Below are 18,750 nucleotides of genomic sequence, written 5' to 3'. Positions count from 1 at the left end.
CCACACACTCACTATAGCACAATAAGGGCTAGAGCCACACACTCACTATAGCACAATAAGGGCTAGAGCCACACACTCACTATAGCACAATAAGGGCTAGAGCCACACACTCACTATAGCACAATAAGGGCTGGAGCCACACACTCACTATAGCACAATAAGGGCTAGAGCCACACACTCACTATAGCACAATAAGGGCTAGAGCCACACACTCACTATAGCACAATAAGGGCTAGAGCCACACACTCACTATAGCACAATAAGGGCTGTGTATTTAACAGATGGTGAGATCAGAAACAAATCAGCCCCTTTGTTGCTCTGTTTCAGAGCTACTCTGCCTTCTGACGAAGGAAAGCCTTTTCAACTATAAATGTGTATTTGGCTGCCATTTAGGCTCCAACAACTATACAGTGGAACACCTCCTGATCTGTTGTTTTATGAAGGGTCACCTACGCCCAGTACCCAAACAGCTAGTCCCATCCTGGGATTTTTATGTTTTGCTTGAGGCCATTTCCGCTGTTGGAGCCGCTGGAAAGAATAGAAATTAGATTTATCTTGTTTAAAACCGCTTTACTTTAGCCATTACATCCGTATAATGAGTTACACCCCCATACCTTCATGAGGTTCTATAGTAGCAAGGATCTGACACCTCCGGAGGGCTTGATGGCTCAATCCACCAGAGGTATGGCTACAACATAGGCATTGTTCAAAGGCATCTCTGTTCAAGAGATCTGTAATGCAGCATGTTGTGGTGATGTACCTTCATGAGGTTCTACTGACTGGACATCACTACACATACGGTGAGTAGAGTGGGGACCTCTGAGGGATGATCCTGTCTAGACTTGGCATCGGAGAGTATATGAGCTCTATGGTAGTTGACTATATCCCATAAGTGAGAGACTAACGAGTCACTGAAATAGAACTGAAGGTTACCTAACAGAACCCTGATTCTATGATATTCACCAGGTTACCTAACAGAACCCTGATTCTATGATATTCACCAGGTTACCTAACAGAACCCTGATTCTATGATATTCACCAGGTTCCCTAACAGAACCCTGATTCTATGATATTCACCAGGTTACCTAACAGAACCCTGATTCTATGATATTCACCAGGTTACCTAACAGAACCCTGATTCTCTGATATTCACCAGGTTACCTAACAGAACCCTGATTCTATGATATTCACCAGATTACTTTTCACACATGGAAGACGGGAGCGACTATGTCCCTTATATGGGAAGTGGCGTGGTCTGCTATTGGCCGTTGCTCAATTGACGTTGTTTGACTGGATCTCCCTAGACTCCGCCCCTAACGAGGCTTATAATATCATAGAACTGGGAACCTTAAGTTACATGTCCTAGTTTGCTAATTTCTCTGTATAAAATGGCCCATAACTTTAACACTAGCAGAGGCCCTGAAACTGATATACCCTTAAAGTATATTATGTTCAACTCTTTAAAAATAATATAAACATTTGTTTTCAATACTCATGTTTATATTTTTCAATATTCATGTAGTAAAAAAAACTAAGGTTTTGGACTTTAATTAACGCTGTCTTTGGCAGGAGGAAAACCAAACTTGGAGGACCCAAAGACGTCTAAACCAGCAAGACGACACCTCTGCTCCCAGATTGGAAAGAGTTTTACCAAGTTAGGAAGCCTGAAAAGACATAAGCGGGGACACACAGGAGCCAAGCCACACCATTGCTTCCAGTGTGGAAAGAGTTTCAAATTGTTACGAACGCTTAAAGGTCATGAACGAATACACACAGGAGAGAAGCCATACCATTGCACCCAGTGTGCAAAGCGTTTTACCCATTTAGGAAGCCTGAAAACCCATGAGCGAATACACACAGGGGAGAAGCCTTACCGCTGCTCCCAGTGTGGAAAGAGTTTTACCCAGTTAGGAAACCTGAAAGCTCATGAGCGAGTACACACAGGTGAGAAACCTTACAAATGCTTAGACTGTGGGAAGATATATTACTCATCACAGTCACTTAAAAGTCATGCGAGAATCCACACAGGGGAGAAGCCTTACCACTGCTCCCAGTGCGCAAAGCGTTTTACCCATTTACGATGCCTGAAAGTTCATGAGCGAATACACACAGGGGAGAAGCCTTACTGCTGCTCCCAGTGTGGAAAGCGTTTTATCCAGTTAGGAAACCTGAAAGCTCATGAGCGAATACACACCGGGGAGAAGCCCTACCACTGCTCCCACTGTGGAAAGAGATTTAACCATTCAGGAAAGCTGAAAGAACACATGAAACTGCACACAGGTGAGAAGCCTTACAAATGCAAGTCCAATAGGAATGTTCAATACACACAATAGGTTGATCAGTAGCCAGTTAGCTAGATGTACAGACCAATATGAATGTTCCATACACACAATAAGTTGTTCGGTAGCCAGTTAGCTGCTAAGTCTTAACACCACTAGCTATCACAGTTAGCTATCACAGCTAGCTATCAACAAAGTCAAAATGGACTCCAGGCCTGGTGGTGGCAGCAGTGCACTACAACCACTGTTTACCGGAGCTTCCTGAGGGGAACATAATTAGGCTGTATACAGATTGATTAACCACGTTTCCATCCAAAGTTTTTATTTGAGTAAAGTCATACCTTATAAAAAACTCAAAACAGATGTGATGGAAACATGTTTTCAGAAGACTGATGTGGGTTTTCCTCAAACTTTTTACCTGGGCTTTGCTCCTTTCATATTTATTTTGATTCTGACAAACTCCCCAGTCCCTGCCGGTGACAAGCATACCCATAACATGATGCTGCCACCACAATGCTTATTGTGTGGTTAATGTGTGGTCTATCTCCAGGTCATCAGACTGATAAATAGTCACCTCTAGTCGGCCTCCGCCCAGTACCCTGCCCTGAACTTTAGTCACTGTTACTAGCCGTCTACCACCCAGTACTCCACCCTGTATTCTAGTCAAGGCTCATCCTATATAACTACTGCTGTACATACCTTTTCTATTCATATAAGGTCCGTAATGTCTTTACACACCATCATATACATTGTAAACAAACTGTATATAATTATATTCCGGACTCTGACATTGTCGTTCTACAATTTCTATATTTCAAAATATTTAAAATACACTGCTCAAAAAAATAAAGGGAACACTTAAACAACACAATGTAACTCCAAGTCAATCACACTTCTGTGAAATCAAACTGTCCACTTAGGAAGCAACACTGATTGACAATACATTTCACATGCTGTTGTGCAAATGGAATAGACAAAAGGTGGAAATTATAGGCAATTAGTAAGACACCCCCATAAAAGGAATGGTTCTGCAGGTGGTGACCACACACCACTTCTCAGTTCCTATGCTTCCTGGCTGATGTTTTGGTCACTTTTGAATGCTGGCGGTGCTTTCACTCTAGTGGTAGCATGAGACGGAGTCTACAACCCACACAAGTGGCTCAGGTAGTGCAGCTCATCCAGGAGGGCACATCAATGCGAGCTGTGGCAAAAAGGTTTGCTGTGTCTGTCAGCGTAGCGTCCAGAGCATGGAGGCGCTACCAGGAGACAGGCCAGTACATCAGGAGACGTGGAGGAGGCCGTAGGAGGGCAACAACCCAGCAGCAGGACCGCTACCTCCGCCTTTGTGCAAGGAGGTGCACTGCCAGAGCCCTGCAAAATGACCTCCAGCAGGCCACAAATAGGACTTCACTGCTACTTCCTACCTGGTAATAGGACTTCACTGCTACTTCCTACCTGACTGGTAATAGGACTTCACTGCTATTTCATGGTTTTGATGTCTTCATCTATTATTCTACAATGTATAAAATAGTAAAAATAAAGAAAAACCCTTGAATGAGTAGATGTGTCCAAACTTTTGACTGGTTCTGTATCCTTATGCTACTGTCACATAACAAAATACAATGTCAGTGTCAGTATCCTTAGATGCTGTGGGAATGTGTTATATTGTGTGCATGTTCCCCTTGTAGATATTTCTTAGAGACTAGTACATTAGTAGTACATAACAGTGTAATAGTCTAGTACTACAGTACGGTCCTGTCTTGACGTTTGAAACTGAAAAGTTTATTGTCAGAACCAGCTTTTTGGACATGTGTAGTATATAAAATATCAGGGAGTCCTTGACTCACCAAAGGTTCTTGTTCTTTACAGTTTAACATAAACAGTATTTCCCTCCTGTCTGTAAACATACTTTTGGATTATAAACATGTCAATAAAAAAAGATTACTTGTCACAACTTCCGCCGAAGTTGGTCCCTCTCCTTGATTGGGCGGCGTTTGGCGGTCGACGTCACCGTTTTTCTAGCCGCCACCGATCCACTTTTCATTTTCATTTGTTTTGTCTTCATTGTACACACCTGGTTTCCATTCCCATAATTATGTTCCTTATTTAACCCTCTGGTTCCCCCATGGTTTTGTGCGTGTTTGTTCTTTGTAATTTTGTCTCTATTTGTGAGCTTGAATATTTTCCTTCTTGGAATATATTTGTTGTTTTGAGTAAAGTTACGTGTATTACTCATCTCTGTGTCCTGCGCCTGACTCTGCCTTACCTGCTTAACCTAGACGTCTTACAGAAACACGCACCACGAAATGGAGTCAGCAGGTGCACACAGCCCTCCTTTGCTAGTACCTAGGCATTGTGTTATATGTTAGAATGTCTAATAAACAACATTATTGTATATATTAACAATATTGTTTTGTCAAAATAAACTGCTTCCTGCATCTGTATGCAGACGATACAGTTGTGTACTATATTGCCCACCCTGCTGATCAGGCTCTATCTGAACTACAGTATGCTGTCATTATTTTACAGAAAACCTTTGTTGACCTTACATTGTTATTGAATCTGTGTAAAACTAAGTATATTTTGTTTTCTAGAGTGAACAAAAATTATTCTAATGATTAAAGTATATAGTATGTACCTTGTATGGTGTATCTGACGTTAAGCTGTCTTTTAAAAACCATATTGATGAGTTAGTTCATTAAGCTGCTGAGTTGGGGATTTAGGCTGGGTTTCTGTCTAGACGTTAAGCTGTCTTTTAAAAAACATATTGATGAGTTAGTTAAGATGCTGAGTTGGTGTTTTAGGCTGGGTTTCTGTCTAGACATTAAGCTGTATTTTAAAAACATATTGATGAGTTTGTTCATTAAGCTGCTGAGTTGGTGTTTTAGGCTGGGTTTCTGTATAGACATTAAGCTGTATTTTAAAAACATATTGATGAGTTAGTTCATTAAGATGCTGAGTATAAAAAGGGTCTTCTATAGCAATAGGTCAGGCCTCTTGCTTAATAGTACAAAGCAGATCATTCAATCGATGTTCTTACTGGTCCTAGACTATGGTGATATCATCACAGTGGGAAAAAAAGTATTTAGTCAGCCACCAATTGTGCAAGTTCTCCCACTTAAAAAGATGAGAGAGGCCTGTAATTTTCATCATAGGTACACTTCAACTATGACAGAAAATGAGAAAAGAAAATCACATTGTAGGATTTTTAATGAATTTATTTGCAAATTATGGTGGAAAATAAGTATTTGGTCACCTACAAACAAGCAAGATTTCTGGCTCTCAGACCTGTAGCTTCTTCTTTAAGAGGCTCCTCTGTCCTCCACTCGTTACCTGTATTAATGGCACCTGTTTGAACTTGTTATCAGTATAAAAGACACCTGCCCACAACCTCAAACAGTCACACTCCAATCTCCACTAGGGCCAAGACCAAAGAGCTGTCAAAGGACACCAGAAACAAAATTGTAGACCTGCACCAGGCTGGGAAGACTGAATCTGCAATAGGTAAGCAACTTGGTTTGAAGAAATCAACTGTGGGAGCAATTATTAGGAAATGGAAGACATACAAGACCACTGATAATCTCCCTTGATCTTGGGCTCCACGCAAGATCTCACCCCGTGGGGTCAAAATGATCACAAGAACGGTGAGCAAAAATCCCAGAATCGGGGGGACCGAGTGAATGACCTGCAGAGAGCTGGGACCAAAGTAACAAAGCCTACCATCAGTAACACACTACACCGCCAGGGACTCAAATCCTGCAGTGCCAGACGTGTCCCCCTGCTTAAGCCAGTACATGTCCAGGCCCGTCTGAAGTTTGCTAAAGAGCATTTGGATGATCCAGAAGAAGATTGGGAGAATGTCATATGGTCAGATGAAACCAAAATATAACTTTTTGGTAAAAACTCAACTCGTCGTGTTTGGAGGACAAAGAATGCTGAGTTGCATCCAAAGAACACCATACCTACTGTGAAGCATGGGGGTGGAAACATCATGCTTTGGGGCTGTTTTTCTGCAAAGGGACCAGGACAACTGATCCGTGTAAAGGAAAGAATGAATGGGGCCATGTATCGTGAGATTTTGAGTGAAAACCTCCTTCCATCCGCAAGGGCATTGAAGATGAAACGTGGCTGGGTCTTTCAGCATGACAATGATCCCAAACACACCGCCCGGGCAACGAAGGAGTGGCTTCGTAAGGGCTACAGGACAATAGGCAAGCAGCTTGGTGAGAAGGCAACAACTGTTGGCGCAACTTTTAGAAAATGGAAGAAGTTCAAGATGACGGTCAATCACCCTCGGTCTGGGGCTCCATGCAAGATCTCACCTCGTGGGGCATCAATGATCATGAGGAATGTGAGGGATCAGCCCAGAACTACACGGCAGGACCTGGTCAATGACCTGAAGAGAGCTGGGACCACAGTTTCAAAGAAAACCATTAGTACCACACTACGCCGTCATGGATTAAAATCCTACAGCGCACGCAAGGTCCCCCTGCTCAAGCCAGCGCATGTCCAGGCCCGTCTGAAGTTTGCCAATGACCATCTGGATGATCCAGAGGAGGAATGGGAGAAGGTCATGTGGTATGATGAGACAATAATAGAGCTTTTTGGTCTAAACTCCACTCGCCGTGTTTGGAGGAAGAAGAAGGATGAGTACAACCCCAAGAACACCATCCCAACCGTGAAGCATGGAGGTGGAAACATCATTCTTTGGGGATGCTTTTCTGCAAAGGGGACAGGACGACTGCACCGTATTGAGGGGAGGATGGATGGGGCCATGTATCGCAAGATTTTGGCCAACAATCTCCTTCCCTCAGTAAGAGCATTGAAGATGGGTCGTGGCTGGGTCTTCCAGCATGACAACGACCCGAAACACACAGCCAGGGCAACTAAGGAGTGGCTCCGTAAGAAGCATCTCAAGGTCCTGGAGTGGCCTAGCCAGACTCCAGACCTGAACCCAATAGAAAATCTCTGGAGGGAGCTGAAAGTCCGTATTGCCCAGCGACAGCCCCGAAACCTGAAGGATCTGGAGAAGGTCTGTATGGAGGAGTGGGCCAAAATCCCTGCTGCAGTGTGTGCAAACCTGGTCAAGAACTACAGGAAACGTATGATCTCTGTAATTGCAAACAAAGGTTTCTGTACCAAATATTAAGTTCTGCTTTTCTGATGTATCAAATACTTATGTCATGCAATAAAATGCAAATTAATTACTTAAAAATCATACAATGTGATTTTCTGGATTTTTGTTTTACATTCCGTCTTTCACAGTTGAAGTGTACCTATGATAAAAATTACAGACCTTTACATGCTTTGTAAGTAGGAAAACCTGCAAAATCGGCAGTGTATCAAATACTTGTTCTCCCCACTGTATGTAAACATATTTACCAGGTATTGCTTGTTACAGAAGACTACTGTTGTACATTGAATAGCCATGCATCACTGTTACACCTCCTTGATGTGATGGTTTTCTATGTCTGTACATAGTGTGAATAGTGGTTTCCAAAAAGTTATTTCTCCCTAAACCAGAATGTTAAATGACCTTTATGATCTGTTGTACCACTACTACTTTGGGGTTCTAATCCCCCTCTGTCAACATCCACACTGTGAACACCACATCTGTAACATTCATCAACCTTCACTATCTTCATCCCTAAACTAGCAACAATAACTATTGTCTATTGTTATTCTCAATGACCTTCCTGGCCATATGAAAGTCTTGCTAAATACAATGTTTTCATGTCTTTGATTATGCAAACATTTGTTTATTAGATTATATTTCTCATTAAGAATAATATTGTTTTAATTCTATATGGGTCACGCCTGGCTTTGGTCAGGTATTCTCTTATGGGTCAATGATTTTAATTAGAATATAGCAATGATGCTCTCTCCTCAACCACTTCCAGTGCCTTTGGAAAGTATTCAGACCCCTTGACATTTTCCACATTTTGTTACGTTACACCTTATTCTAAAATGTATTAAATTAAACAATGTCCTCAGCAATCTACACACAATACCCCATAATGATAAAGCAATAAAATTATTTTAAACATCTTTGCAAATGTATTAAAAACTAAAAAATGTAAACCTTATTTACGTAAGTATTCAGACGCGTTGATATTAGACGTGAAATTGAGCTCAGGTGCATCCTGTTTCCATTGATCAGACTTGAGATGTTTCTACAACTTGATTGGAGTCCACTTGTGGTAAATGCAATAATTATTGGGTATTGTGTGTAGATTGATGAAGAACAAATGTAATTTAATACATTTTAGAATAAACTGTAATGTAACAAAATGTGGAAAAAGTCAAGGGGTCTGAATACTTTCCGAATGCACTGTACAAACTTCACATTGAATATTCACCTCACTTTTGAAAAGCTCCATGAGGAAGAAAGGATTCCCAGATTATCTTTTAGATGTTCTGTCTTCAGGATGTTCTGGGTTGATGGCTGTTGGAGAGGGGAGGGGCAGTTGAGTGAGCTGGGGCCTTTTATTGCCCTTCCTCTGGGAGCCTGTCAGCTGTGACATGATGAGAGTGAGAGAGGGCCTTTTATTGCCCTTCCTCTGGGAGCCTGTCAGCTGTGACATGATGAGAGTGAGAGAGGGCCTTTTATTGCCCTTCCTCTGGGAGCCTGTCAGCTGTGACATGATGAGAGTGAGAGAGGGCCTTTTATTGCCCTTCCTCTGGGAGCCTGTCAGCTGTGACATGATGAGAGTGAGAGAGGGCCTTTTATTGCCCTTCCTCTGGGAGCCTGTCAGCTGTGACATGATGAGAGTGAGAGAGGGCCTTTTATTGCCCTTCCCCTGGGAGCCTGTCAGCTGTGACATGATGAGAGTGAGAGAGGGCCTTTTATTGCCCTTCCTCTGGGAGCCTGTCAGCTGTGACATGATGAGAGTGAGAGAGGGCATTTTATTGCCCTTCCTTTGGGAGCCTGTCAGCTGTGACATGATGAGAGTGAGAGAGGGCCTACCCTTCCTCTGGGAGCCTGTCAGCTGTGACATGATGAGAGTGAGAGAGGGCCTACCCTTCCTCTGGGAGCCTGTCAACTGTGACATGCTGAGAGTGAGAGAGGGCCTACCCTTCCTCTGGGAGCCTGTCAGCTGTGACATGATGAGAGTGAGAGAGGGCCTACCCTTCCTCTGGGAGCCTGTCAGCTGTGACATGATGAGAGTGAGAGAGGCCCTACCCTTCCTCTGGGAGCCTGTCAGCTGTGACATGATGAGAGTGAGAGAGGGCCTACCCTTCCTCTGGGAGCATGTCAGCTGTGACATGATGAGAGTGAGAGAGGGCCTACCCTTCCTCTGGGAGCATGTCAGCTGTGACATGATGAGAGTGAGAGAGGGCCTACCCTTCCTCTGGGAGCATGTCAGCTGTGACATGATGAGAGTGAGAGAGGCCCTACCCTTCCTCTGGGAGCCTGTCAGCTGTGACATGATGAGAGTGAGAGAGGGCCTACCCTTCCTCTGGGAGCATGTCAGCTGTGACATGATGAGAGTGAGAGAGGGCCTACCCTTCCTCTGGGAGCATGTTAGCTGTGACATGATGAGAGTGAGAGAGGGCCTACCCTTCCTCTGGGAGCCTGTCAGCTGTGACATGATGAGAGTGAGAGAGGGCCTACCCTTCCTCTGGGAGCATGTCAGCTGTGACATGATGAGAGTGAGAGAGGGCCTACCCTTCCTCTGGGAGCATGTTAGCTGTGACATGATGAGAGTGAGAGAGGGCCTACCTTTAAGATATTTTGTGCTGTAAACGTACTTCTTTTTGAAGAGTTTTTTTGACCATTCGGGGACCTAATCTCAAACACTCATGAAAACATGAGAAAAATGTAGTCTACACTGAAGAATGTGAATTTGGTCATAAAAACGTTTTTGACAGGGTTGTAATATATTATTATTTTTTTGTTTTTTTTTAATCTAAAAAAAATATATATATATATTTTTTTGATTTTTTAAAATTTTCTCCCCTTTTCTCCCCAATTTTCGTGGTATCCAATCGCTAGTAATTACTATCTTGTCTCATCGCTACAACTCCCGTACGGGCTCGGGAGAGACGAAGGTCGAAAGCCATGCGTCCTCCGAGGCACAACCCAACCAAGCCGCACTGCTTCTTTAACACAGCGCGCCTCCAACCCGGAAGCCAGCCGCACCAATGTGTCGGAGGAAACACCGTGCACCTGGCCCCCTTGGTTAGCGCGCACGGCGCCCAGCCCGCCACAGGAGTCGCTGGAGCGCGATGAGACAAGGAAATCCCTACCGGCCAAACCCTCCCTAACCCGGGCGACGCTAGCCCAATTGTGCGTCGCCCCACGGACCTCCCGGCTGCGACAGAGCCTGGGGGCGAACCCAGAGACTCTGGTGGCGCAGTTAGCACTGCGATGCAGTGCCCTAGACCACTGCGCCACCCGGGAGGCCGTAATATATTTTTTTAAATAAAATATTATTATATATATTTTTTTAACCTTTATTTAACCTTTATCTAGCCGGCAAAGTGAAGAACAAATTAATTTTTTTCAATGACGGCCTAGGAACAGTTGATTAACTGCCTTGTTCAGGGGCAGATTGCATGAAAATAAAGATGTTTAAAAAATGTGACATTTTGGAGAGGTTTCTGCAGACTATATGGGAGGCCTAAGCCTTGTTGTGGATACATGTCTATAAAGATAGACTGGTATAAGATATCAGCTCCATTTTTGGGGCACATGTTGACAAGATGTTGGGGAATCACTGGAGGGGAATGTTGACCAACTGAGCATCTCAGTGTACAGCTCAATAAACACAATAGGCATTTTGTTACATTTCAGTCTTCTGTGATGTATTTAAAGTGTCATATTGGGATGCAAACTCAAATATGAATACATTTAAACTGTATCTGACATGGTACTGGTGTCTTCTTTTTTAAAGCCCATAACCATGTGTGTGAAGTGTAAACAACAAAGGGCCCCCCCCCCATAAAAAGATCCTGCTACAGAAAGCTGCACAATATGTTGAGTAAAGTATTTTGATTACCATGACGATATCAAACCCTACTCCATGTGTTACCACTATCATGTATCCTACCATGACTATATCAAACCCTACTCAATGTGTTTCCACTATCATGTATCCTACCATGACTATATCAAACCCTACTCCATGTGTTACCACTATCATGTATCCTACCATGACTATATCAACCCTACTTCATGTGTTACCACTATCATGTATCCTACCATGACTATATCCAACCCTACTCCATGTGTTACCACTATCATGTATCCTACCATGACTATATCAAACCCTACTTCATGTGTTACCACTATCATGTATCCTACCATGACTATATCAACCCTACTTCATGTGTTACCACTATCATGTATCCTACCATGACTATATCAACCCTACTTCATGTGTTACCACTATCATGTATCCTACCATGACAATATCAACCCTACTCCATGTGTTACCACTATCATGTATCCTACCATGACTATATCAACCCCTACTCCATGTGTTACCACTATCATGTATCCTACCATGACAATATCAACCCTACTTCATGTGTTACCACTATCATGTATCCTACCATGACAATATCAACCCTACTCCATGTGTTACCACTATCATGTATCCTACCATGACAATATCAAACCCTACTCCATGTGTTACCACTATCATGTATCCTACCATGACAATATCAACCCTACTCCATGTGTTACCACTATCATGTATCCTACCATGACAATATCAACCCTACTCCATGTGTTGCCACTATCATGTATCCTACCATGACTATATCCAACCCTACTCCATGTGTTGCCACTATCATGTATCCTACCATGACTATATCAACCCTACTCCATGTGTTTCCACTATCATGTATCCTACCATGACAATATCAACCCTACTCCATGTGTTGCCACTATCATGTATCCTACCATGACTATATCAACCCCTACTTCATGTGTTTCCACTATCATGTATCCTACCATGACAATATCAAACCCTACTCCATGTGTTTCCACTATCATGTATCCTACCATGACAATATCAAACCCTACTCCATGTGTTTCCACTATCATGTATCCTACCATGACTATATCAAACCCTACTCCATGTGTTATCACTATCATGTATCCTACCATGACAATATCAACCCCTACTCCATGTGTTTCCACTATCATGTATCCTACCATGACAATATCAACCCTACTCCATGTGTTTCCACTATCATGTATCCTACAATGACTATATCAAACCCTACTCCATGTGTTGCCACTATCATGTATCCTACCATGACAATATCAAACCCTACTCCATGTGTTGCCACTATCATGTATCCTACCATGACAATATCAAACCCTACTCCATGTGTTTCCACTATCATGTATTCTACCATGACAATATCAAACCCTACTCCATGTGTTGCCACTATCATGTATCCTACCATGACTATATCAAACCCTACTCCATGTGTTATCACTATCATGTATCCTACCATGACAATATCAAACCCTACTTCATGTGTTACCACTATCATGTATCCTACCATGACTATATCAAACCCTACTCCATGTGTTGCCACTATCATGTATCCTACCATGACAATATCAAACCCTACTTCATGCGTTTCCACTATCATGTATCCTACCATGACTATATCCAACCCAACTCCATGTGTTGCCACTATCATGTATCCTACCATTACTATATCAAACCCTACTCCATGTGTTGCCACTATCATGTATCCTACCATGACTATATCCAACCCTACTCCATGTGTTGCCACTATCATGTATCCTACCATGACTATATCCAACCCAGCTCTATGTGTTGCCACTATCATGTATCCTTGTTAGCTGAAGCTTTGATCCAGTGGAAGAAGTATTGAGGAGCAGGGAGGTTAAAGGTCACTTCAGGATACAGCTGTTACTCTACACTACCCCTACATAATCCAGTAATGAGAGAAAATATATAGAATATTTAGGGCCCTATAAAATCCATTTTATTCGATTTTTTACCTAATTACGTTTAAAAAATATATATATATTCTCCATTTAGTTTTTCCAGGTTTCTGATGTCCCTGTTTTTCTGTTTTTCTCTCTAAATCACACTGTTAATAGAAAAACAACAACATTGGATGTTCTAAGTCCTCAACAATACTTAAACCACATCAGGAGACCACTTTTGAAATCTAAATTTTTTGGGTGTAGATAACGACAACTTGCAGGCAGTAGGTTCAGAATAACTATGGCAAAAAATGAATACAAATTATACCACCACCCAAAAGGGCACTTCAGAGACAGGAAGGGCAAAGGGGCATGTGCTCTACACAGGTAGAGTCCTATCTGTCCATGTTACCTTTTGCAAAGTGGGCACTGCTTCATGTGGCAACACCAACAATCACATAAATAGTCCATATGCCACTGGGTGAGAAGTTTTCATTATTTTTGGGCAGCATTATGTGAGGTGTTATTATGTGTTGTTAGAGATGAGCTTTGGTCAGTTTAGCTAGTAATATGCCACCCTCTTCAATCTGTCACCTGGTGCTGCCTAATGGGCTGGTCAGCCCTGGAGGAAAGTATTGGCTGTAAGAAGGAAGAGAAAACATAACATCTGGTTGTTTTAAAATGACTTGTTTTGACATTGTTTTCTAATCTGCGTTACCCACTCCAGTCAGCAGATGGCGATTTGAGTTTTTCAGGTGATGCTTCTTGCGTGACGTATAATCTAGTGGACGGGACAGGAGGCTTTTTCAAAAGCGACAAAAGGCTTCTGATTCAATCAACGTGGTGGTTTGCTAGCGAACTTAAAACCGAAACATTGAAGCGCTTTAGACCAATCTTGTGTATATTACTCTTATTGTTTGGAATATAATTCTGTTTACTTATCTACTCGTTCATTTACACGTAATTTGCTTGTTAAATTAGCAAATGTGTTAAATTGATAATGCACTAGGCTAATCGACTGGAGCATGAGCTCACTAAGCTCGACGGAGAAAGAAGCTCTGATGAAAGGAGAGGAAGAAGCTTTCAGGATGAATAGGGAGGAAGAGGAGGATATCACATTGAAAGAAGAAGAGGATGATATTACAGTCAAAGAGGAAGATGGGAAAGAGGTTGTGGAAGAGGAGGATGTAGAAGCTTTCAGAATCAAAAAGGAGAAAGATGCCATAACATTGAAAAAAGAGAATGTAGTGAAAGAAGAGGAAGAACCTTTTAGAGCAAAAGAGGAAGAGGAGGCCATCTCAATAAAAGAGGAGGAAGACGTTTTGGGAGTGAAAAAGGAGGAGGCTGAAGATCGCATTACCACCAGTGAGTACTGTCTTAAAAACAGGGGCACTATGCAGTTCTTGAAATAATGTGTTGTTTTAAAGGGGCATTCTACTGAAGTTCTACACTTGAATATGTTGTTCAGTACTGTGGGAATTGTTTAAGGGGCAATCTGCCATTGGTACATATGTTTTTGGGACTTCGATGTATTGAATTCTCATTCTTCATGTGGTCTACATTAAAGTTCACCTCATCTAGTATAACAGGCTTTTAAAATTGGTGCATTATTTCTGCTTAAAATATCAAAGGGACGTAAAAGGCACCCATTTTGTGGAAATGACCCTTTACATTTGCAACACAAAATCATAATGAAAGTGGCCATTTTAGACATGTTCATGCCTCTTGATTGTAATAGACGGTCATAAGTTTACCGTCTGTTTGCTGTTCTCGTTCACACAGGAGAGAGACGTGACTATTGTGGATCCTTTGGGGAGCCTCAACAACATCCTGATGCTGACGAGGCAGAGAAGAGTCTCTCCAGATCAGAACACCAGATGGTACAGCTTGGTCTGGTCTAGCATCCAGCTTACTCCGTCTGGGTCTGGGCTGTGTTTCTGTAAAACACTTTATGACAACAGTGACATCAGCATCCATAATGATATGTGTCTGTGTCCCCTCTTTATGGTTACCAGGACAACGCTAGCCCTTCCACCCTCCCGGAGTCCCCATGTCGTGCCTCTCCCGGTAGCACCTTACTGCTGGGTATGAAGAGGTTGTCTGTGCTGCTGGTGGACTGCAGGAAAACAACGGGGCTGAGTGGAACTGTGAGAGGAGGAGAAGAGAAGAAAGGATCAGATTTGACACATCAAAGTAAGTGCTGTAGTTTAGTTTGAACAAATACAATAGATCTGCCCACTGGTATCTGTTACCAGGACAACCAGCAGAATTCTGTTAGTTGACAGGAAGATAGACTGGTGGATATGGATGTTATGAATATCATAACACTGAAAAAGGATTCTGCCAATGAAAAGAGAGAAACCAATAGACCATATAAAACCTTGATGAAAGTTAGCTTTGGAGAGAAAGTTTCAAGATGATCTGATGTAAGGTGCATGTTTTACAAAACCTTTTCCTAAAAACATAGATGTTACATTGTCTGTCCCAGTCAACCCCCCCTTTCTTTACAAGACTGTAGAACACACAAACTAAACTCCAGACAGTTCAATGTGGTCTGTATTGCTTCATTAATATCTGATCTACACAACTTGTTAAACAGGCCAATATATATTTTAAAACAAGCTCCTTTTTTTGTCTTGACCTCTGTCTCTGTAGTGGACAAAGTTCATTTCATTTCCTACTTTAACAGGTCAAGTAAAGCCTGAACTCCAACATATTGACCTTACAGAAGATGGTTTCATTTTGAAATGACTAACTTTATTAATAAAATGTGTAACTGATGCTAACAGTTGAAATTCCTCCACTGTCCCTGTCCCCATACCAGGCTCAAACTAGTGATCCTCTGCTTCTCAACACACGTGACCGCTCTCCTTGAGAATAAACTATATTCAGAGTTCTAGAGCCACACACTCACTATAGCACAATAATTACTATAGCACAGTGTATTTAACAGATGGTGAGATCAGAAACAAATCAGCCCCTTTGTTGCTCTGTTTCAGAGCTACTCTGCCTTCTGACGAAGGAAAGCCTTTTCAACTATAAATGTATATTTGGCTGCCATTTAGGCTGCAACAACTATACAGTGGAACACCCCCTGATCTGTTGTTTTATGAAGGGTCACCTACGCCCAGTACCCAAACAGCTAGTCCCATCCTGGGATTTTTATGTTTTGCTTGAGACCATTTCTGCTGTTGGAGCCGCTGGAAAGAATAGAAATTAGATTTATATTGTTTAAAACTGCTTTACTTCAGCCATTATATCCGTATAATGAGTTACACCCCCATACCTTCATGAGGTTCTATAGTAGCAAGGATCTGACACCTCCGGAGGGCTTGATGGCTCAATCCACCAGAGGTATGGCTACAACATAGGCATTGTTCAAAGGCATCTCTGTTCAAGAGATCTGTAATGCAGCATGTTGTGGTGATGTACCTTCATGAGGTTCTACTGACTGGACATCACTACACATACGGTGAGTAGAGTGGGGACCTCTGAGGGATGATCCTGTCTAGACTTGGCATCGGAGAGGGTATGAGCTCTGTGGTAGTTGACTATATCCCCAAAGTGAGAGACTAACGAGTCACTGAAATAGAACTGAAGGTTCCCTTACGGAACCCTGATTCTATGATATTCACCAGGTTACCTAACAGAACCCTGATTCTATGATATTCACCAGGTTACCTAACAGAACCCTGATTCTATGATATTCACCAGGTTACCTAACAGAACCCTGATTCTATGATATTCACCAGGTTCCCTAACAGAACCCTGATTCTATGATATTCACCAGGTTACCTAACAGAACCCTGATTCTATGATATTCACCAGGTTACCTTTCACACATGGAAGACGGGAGCGACTATGTCCCTGATATAGGAAGTGGTCTGCTATTGGCCGTTGCTATCGGAGAGTACAGTGCCTCCTGAAAGTATTCAGACCCCTTGACTTTTTCCACATTTTGTTACATTACAGCCTTTTTCTAAAAACACAATACCAAACATTTTTGTTTGATAATTTTGCTAATTTACCAAAATATACAAAACTGAAATATTACATTTACTTAAGTATTCAGACCCTATACTCAGAACTCTGTTCAAGCAGCAGGTTCTGCTCTGGAGCAGGTTTTCATCAAAGATCTCTCTTAGCATCTAATGATGAAACATTATGGAGTCTTAAAGGAGGACTGGGATTGGAAAGGAAAGGGGATATCTAGTCAGTCACAACTGAATCCATTCACCCTAAATGTGTCTTCCGTATTGAACCCAACCCCTCTGAATCAGAGTGGTGCGGGGGCTGCCTTAATCAACGTCCACGTTATCGGCGCCCGGGGAGCAGTTGTTGCGGGTTAACTGCCTTGCTCAACGGTAGAACGGCAGTTTTTTTCTATCTTGCGGGCGTTAGGATTCGAACCAGCGACTTCTCGGTTAATGGCCCAACATTCTTAATCTCTAGTCTACAAATGTCACAAATGTTCCAACTTTAATTAATTATTTCTTAATGATGCTTTAAAACCGGGACGCTACCGTCCCACCTGGCCAACATCCAGTGAAATTACAGAGCGCCAAATTCAAAAACAGAAACTATAAATTATAAAAATTCATGAAACATACAAGTGTTATACATCGGTTTAAAGATTAAGTTCTTGTTCATCCAACCACGGTGCCAGATTTTAAAAAAGACTTTACGGCGAAAGCAAACCATGCGATTATCTGAGAACAGCGCCCAGCAGACAAATCATAACAAACAGTAACCGGCCATGTAGACGAGTAACATAAGTCAGAAATAGCGATAAAATTAATCACTTACCTTTGATCTTCATATGATTACACTCACAAAACTCCCAGTTACCCAATAAATGTTTGTTTTGTTCGATCAAGTCCCTCTTCATATCCAAAAACCTCTGTTTTGTTAGCGCGTTTTGTTCAGTAAAACACTGTCTCAAACAACATCCGGTGAAATTGCAGAGCGTGAAACTCAACAAAACAGAAATTCTCATAATAAACATACATGAAAGACACAAATGTTATACACCAGCTTAAAGATAAACTTCTTGTTAATCCAACCGCTGTGTCAGATTTCAAAAAGGCTTTACGGCGAAAGCAAACCATGCGATTATCTGAGAACAGCGTCCAGCAGACAAATCATTACAAACAGTTAGCAGCCAAGAAGAAGAGTAACAAAAGCCAGAAATAGCGTTAAAATGTATCACTTACCTTTTGATCTTCATATGGTTGCACTCCGAAGACTCCATGTTACACAATAAATGTTTGTTTTGTTCGATAAAGTCAATCTTTATGTCCAAAAACCTCAGTTTTCTTGGTGCGTTTTGTTCAGTAATACATTGGAACAAAGCGCGGTCACAGCAGTCAAAAAATCTGAAAAGTACCATAAAATTTCGTAGAAACATGTCAAACAGTGTTTATAATCCAGCCTCATTGTTGTTTTTGTCATAAATAATCGATCATATTTCAACCGGACAAAAGCTTTGTCAATAGAAGAGGAGAAACAAGAAATGCGCCCTTCCGATCATGCGCTGGGCTCATGGCTGGA

At 42.1% G+C, this 18,750-nt stretch overlaps 1 pseudogene; it reads left to right on the top strand.

Annotated features, from left to right (window-relative positions):
* LOC120035235 overlaps nt 1-18,750 on the top strand; it is a 197,421-nt pseudogene that overhangs the window by 1,442 nt on the left and 177,229 nt on the right.

The sequence above is a fragment of the Salvelinus namaycush genome, unplaced genomic scaffold (genome assembly GCF_016432855.1).
Source record: "Salvelinus namaycush isolate Seneca unplaced genomic scaffold, SaNama_1.0 Scaffold10, whole genome shotgun sequence".
Lineage (NCBI taxonomy): Eukaryota > Metazoa > Chordata > Actinopteri > Salmoniformes > Salmonidae > Salvelinus > Salvelinus namaycush.
This window is presented reverse-complemented; position numbering and strand designations above follow the sequence as displayed.